This window comes from Rhinopithecus roxellana, chromosome 10, assembly GCF_007565055.1.
Source record: "Rhinopithecus roxellana isolate Shanxi Qingling chromosome 10, ASM756505v1, whole genome shotgun sequence".
Lineage (NCBI taxonomy): Eukaryota > Metazoa > Chordata > Mammalia > Primates > Cercopithecidae > Rhinopithecus > Rhinopithecus roxellana.
In genome coordinates this window covers 123,322,496-123,328,936 of record NC_044558.1, presented here as the reverse complement: position 1 = coordinate 123,328,936, position 6,441 = coordinate 123,322,496, and positions in this window count along the sequence as shown.

Genomic DNA, 6,441 nt, shown 5'->3' with positions numbered 1-6,441 from the left:
CAGTAATGCTAAATAGAGACTAAACCCACATCCTGCCTAAAACAGTTGGGCTGCTGCTCAGGGTTGCAGAAATTCTCCCACCTGGTGACAGCCAAGCCAAGAGCAATGTCTTCCTGACAAGGGAAACAAAATCTGTTACTGAAATGCCAGAGGTTCAGTCTAGGTCCCATTACTCATTGCACAGAATGCCAATCACTGAGGCAAGTATTTCCAGGGCAGATGACTTTACTGAGGTGCTGCAGCTGAGAAGAACTGCAGATCAGTCTCAGATTCATCTCCCCAAATGACTGAAATTGGGGGTTTACGTAGCAGAGGAGGAATGTAGCTACATGCAGGAAATAATGTAGCTATGTGTGGGAAAACAGAATTTGAATTTCAGATAAAAATGACTTATTTTTAAAGTATTGCTCATCGATGTTTGTATTTGTTGTCTCTGCAATTATTTGTGGTCGATTGAAATTCAAATTTCACTGGAAATCTTGTGTCTTAATTTGCTCAATATGGCCACCATATCCATAAGCCCATTGGAGTGGACTGGCTAAAAAAAATGAAGACAAATTTGTGTAGGCGGCATACATTCTTTTAATGAGAAAAGTGGTTTAGTCTCACCACCCACCCTAAAGTACACTCACCCCACTCTTCTACGTACATTGTCAGTCAACCTATTCACCACCCAATCCCCTGTTTTTCACAGCATTTATCAAGTATTTAGGTGCCCAGTTAATATTTTCCAGATGATCGAGAGGCATCAGGACATTCATTATGTTTCTTTCATGGACTAACTGCTTGCTAGTCTAGGTCAAGTCACGGAAAGCTTATGCACTGAAGCAAGAGCCCAGCTACTAAGGTTTCTGGAAAGTAACTTTGCTGGTAAAAGAAGCTTCATAATGCCTTCAATGGTTATTTATGTTGTAGCTTGTGTCAGAATGTCCTTCCTTTTTAAGGCTGAATAATATTCCATTGTATGTATATACAACACTTTTTTAGTTCACCCATTGATGGACACTAGGGTTGCTGTAACCTGTTGCTAGCACAAAGTCCTAAATTCAGGCCGCCACAACAACAATAACAAAAAACCTGAAATATATGCACTTACACACCAAAATGCTAGGTCTAGTTGTCAACATCTCTGCCTTTTTAAATTTTTCAGGGCAACGGGAGATTTGATGGGGAATGAACACCCCACAGCTCTGTGCAGGGTGAGGCCCGTCAAGGGACTGCTACCAGACAGCTTCAGACCATCTTCAGATCATTACCCAGCAGGGGCCATGGGCTTTGCCAGACCACATTTTTGGTTACTGCAACTCAAGTTGGCTTCTAAATCTCAAATTCTGTGACAATAATACAGATTTTTTATCTACTTTTGTCTAAAACATTTAAATACTCTTTCTGAAGTAACTCATCTCAAAATCCAATGCTAGAAAAATGGAAATAATTACAGGCTGATGCAATGATTTAAAGGTTTAAAAGAAGCTGTCCATTCTAAGGAGTCAGAGGAAATCTTTCCTTATGAAACGGTTAATGAAATAAATAGGAAACAAAACTCCAACACAATCATAAGGTTCCAGAAAATATTGTATATTTATTAAAAAAGTAATTTTGTATGAATGAAATATTTCTTAAGGTTCTGCCCTTCTTTCCTTCCACTCAACAGGAAATGAAATTACTGGATTTATGGTCAAGGAAAAATCACTAACCCACAGCCCTCAGACACACTCATGAAAACTGGAAGAATGCATACACTTGTGGTTGGAAAGAAATACGCTTTGGTATGTACACACAGACTTAACTTTACTTTTCCACTAAATTCACTCTGAGACTTAGAAATCCCTACATCTGGGTAGGCTGGAGTCAACCCCAAGGCTTTTATGGTTCCTTGAAGTAACAAGAGCAGTCTCATGTCAGAAATAAATAGATCCAGTCTAGCGCAATATTGAAACTCCAAACTTCAATTTAAACTCTACTTGGAAGCCTGAAGAAGAGGAGGCAAGCTGTTTTGCTGCCTCGTTTTTTTCCCCTAGCATCATCAAATCCTCTATTCATTGGCTGCTGTTTCTTAAACATTTCATGGGAAAGAGAAACAGAAGCACAGAGATCTGCTGTTAATGGCTCTTTCTCTTACAAAGTGCTGTTGGGGGTTTTTCAGAAGTCATACCGTGTGACTGAAACTTACCTCCTGTCTGATTTCTTCTCAACTTTTGGGAATCTACGGATTCTCACCATTAGGATTTCAGTGTCTGGCAGTCCTCTGGGAAACTACTTTTTAAAAATTGTGCTAAAATACACATAACAAAATTTTTCATCTTAACCATTTTTAAGTGCAAAGTTCGGTAGTGTTAACTACATTACATTGTTTTGCAATCAATCTCCAAAACTATTTTCATCTTGCAAAGCTAAAATTCTGTATCTGTGAAACAATGACTCCCCATTTCCTCTTCCCCCAATCCCTTAGCAACCACCATTCTACTTTCTATCAGCTGAACTCCTCTAGGTAACTCATATAAGTGAAATCATACAGTACTTGTCCTTTTGCGACTGGCTTATTCCTCATAACATAATGCCTTCAATGTTTATTTATGGTGTAGCTTGTGTCAGAATGTCCTTCCTTTTTAAAGCTGAATAATATTCCATTGTATGTATACACCACTTTTTTTTTAGTCCACCCATCCATGGACACTAGGGTTGCTTTAACCTGTTGACTTATGAATAATGCTGCTATGAATATGGCTGTACAAATCTCTTGGAGATAACTGCTTTAATTATTTTGGCTATGTATCCAGAAGCAGAAGTGCTGGATTATAATTTAATGTTTAATTTTGGGGGAATCACCATATTGTTTTCTGTAGTGGTTGCATTACTTTACATTGCCATGAAAATTTCACTAGGGTTGCAATTTATCCGTATCCGCATAGTATTTGTTATTTTCTGTTTCTTCTTTTTTTTTTTTTCCCACAGGAGCCATCTTAATGGATGGGAGGTGGTCTCTTAATATAGTTTTGATTTGAATTTCCCAAATTATTAATGATATTGAATGTCTTTTCATATGTTTGCTGGATATTTGTTTATGTTTTCCACAGAAGTATCTATTCAAATCCTTTGCCCAGTTTTAAATCAAGTTATTTGTTCTTCCATTTGTTTTCTGCTGCCTTACAGGAATTTGTGATATATTCTGGATTTTAATTCCTTATGAGATATGTGATTTCCAAACATTTTCGCCCACTTTGTAGGTTGTCATTTCACTCTGTGGATTATGCTATTCAATGCACAGTTTTAAATTTTAATGTAGTCCAATTTGCCTGTGTGAGTGGTATTGGCACCACTTCCTTTTTTTATGCCTCGTAATGAGTAAACCTACACACACACACACACACACACTCACACACACACAAATATTTTGGTGGCCAGGCGCAGTGGCTCACGCCTGTAATCCCATGTAATCCCAGCACTTTGGGAGGCCGAGGCAGGTGGATCATGAGATCAGGAGTTCGAGACCAGCCTGGCCAACATGGTGAAACCCATCTCTACTAAAAATACAAGAAATTAGCTGGGCATAGTGGTGACTGCCTGTTATCCCAGTCACTCAGGAGGCTGAGGCAGGAGAATTGCTTGAACCCATGAGACCGAGGTTGCAGTGAGCCAAGATCATGTCACTGTACTCCAGCCCAGTCAACACAGTGAGAATCCGTCTCAAAATATATATATATTTTGGCAATAAGACTGTTTTTGGTTACATATCCAAATCCATTCTCTTCTTCTATATTTCAGGCAGAGTCCTAATTTTGTCAGTGGAGAGTGAGTGTATATGAAATTGTCTATGTCTATATAATCTCTATCTATATGTCTGTACCTAGTTCAGAGCTTCTAAAAATGTAATTTCCTGAACAGTAGGGGTGCTAGGGACATCTTTTATTATTTGGTTTTTAACACTGGTTTCTGACACAGAGTGGAATGCCTAACACGTTTGTAGCTACCTGAGTGATAGGAACACCTGACACAGAGCTCCTAGATTCCTTGGGATGTTTGGGGCAATACGAATGTCTCTGGTTCTAATGAGGAGACTCGTGGTAGGCTCTTAAATGAAGGCTGGTTGCCAGAAAGATCAAGACATGGTTAGAGGCTTAGAAATTTCAGTCCCACCCCACATTAGCCATAGATGGGAAGGGGGCTGGAAAAAGAGTGAGTAATCAATCTTGCCTACATGATGAAACCTCCATAAAAATCCCCAAAATACAGTGTTACAAGAACTCCCACGTGGACAAACACACTTATGTGCCATGAGGGTGATGCACCCCAACTTTATAGGGACAGAAGCTTCTGCACTCCGGACCCTTTCAGACCTCCCCCAACTATCTTTTTATCTGGATGTTCATGTGTGCCCTTTATTCATATAATAAACTGGTAAACATTGACTGTTTCTGCAAATTCTCTGAGCCCCTGTATCAAATTAATCAAATGTGATGGGAGTCAAGGGAACCCTCAATCTGTAGCTGGTTGGTCAGCAGTTCCAGAGGCCCAGACTTGACACTGGCATCTGAAGTGGAGGGCAGCCTTGATGGATTGAGCCCTCAATCTGTGGAATTTGATGCTAACTCCAGGTGGATACTGTCAGAATTGAATTGAATTGAATTGAATTACAGGACATACAGTTGGTGTCCCCTAGAGCAGCAGTCCCCAACCTTTTCCGCACCAGGGACTGATTTCAGGGAAGACAATTTTTCCACAGACTCTGGGGTGGGGGAAGATGGTTTCAAGACGATTCAAGTGCATTACATTTATTGTGCACTTTATTTCTAGTATTACTATATTGTAATATGTAATAAAATACTTATGCAACCCACCATAATGTAGAATCAGTGGGAACCCTGAACTTGTTTTCCTGCAACTTGATGGTCTCATCTGGGGGTGAGGGGAAACAGTGACAGATCATCAGGGATTAGATTCTTCTAAGGAGCACACAACCTAGATCCCTTGCATTCACAATTCACAGTAGGGTTTGCACTCCTATAAGAATCTAATGCAGCGGCTGATCTGACAGGAGGTGGAGCTCAGGCAGTAATTCAAGTGATGGGAAGCAGCTGTAAATACAGATGAAGCTGTTCTCTCTTGCCTGCCACTCACCTCCTGCTATGCAACCCCATTCCTAACAGGCCATGGACCATTCCTAAAAGGCCATGGACCAGTACTGACCCATGGCCCAGGGGTTGTGGCCCCCTGCCCCAGATAATTTATTGATTCAAGGAGATACCCCCTCCCCACACATCTGGTGTAGGAGGTGAAATACTAAGAGTGTTGTGAGAAGAAAACAATACCCCCGCCCCCATGTATATACTTGCTTCTAATAGGGAGAGGTTGATCTTATCTCTAATGACTTGGTTGAATTTAATCTAAGCCAATCATACTGCTTCTATTCCTCTTGAAAGTTATCATCTTAAGAAGGAACGTATGGTCTGTCAAGGTAAATGAAAAATGAGAGAAATCTTCTGGTTGAATTCTAGGAACTATTTTCCACTCATTAAGAAGATAGAAGCAGAGACTGGCGTGGTGCAACTTTATGGTAAGGATCGCTAGGGATTGCCAGCAGCCGCCAGAAGCTGGAAGAGAGGTGTGAAGCAGGTTCTTCCGTAGAGCCTCTTTATTCCAGACTTCTGGCCTCCAGAACTGCAAGAGGCCACATTTCTACCATTTATAGCTTTGAAATCTGTGCTAATTAATTACTGAAGTCACAAGAATACATTACATAAATAAGTATAAATAATTCTTATGTATAGAATAAGGTCTATACACATGCAATATACGCTTATACATGCATATGTGTTTGCTTGTATATGTGTTTGTGTGTGTGTGTATATCTATATCTCCAGGCTGGAGTGCAATGGCACCATCTCAGCTCACTACAACCTCCGCCTCCCGGGTTCAAGCGATTCCCCTGCCTCAGTCTCCTGAGTAGCTGGGATTAAAGGCAACTGCCATCATGCCTGGCTAATTTTTATATTTTTAGTAGAGACGGGTTTCGCCATGCTGGCCAAACGGCTTTCAAACTCCTTGACCTTAGGTGATCCACCTGCCTCAGCCTCCCAATGTGCTGGGATTACAGGCGTGAGCCACCATGCCCGGCGGTATATGTATATTTTAAAGAGAATGTCTGTGGGGAGTAGGGTGTGTGTATACACTTTACTTTGCATGGTTCTAATACTCAAATACGCATAAACTTCACTTTCCACAGTTTAATTAAATAACCCCTCAACAGCACAGTTTAATTCTTTTTTTTTTTTTTTTTTTTTTGAGACGGAGACTCGCTCTGTCTCCCGCTGAAGTTCAGTGGCGCGATCTCGGCTCACTGCAAGCTCCGCCTCCCGGGTTCCCGCCACTCTCCTGCCTCAGCCTCCCGAGCAGCTGGGACCACAGGCGCCGCCACCGCGCCAGGCCTTTTTTTTTTTTTTT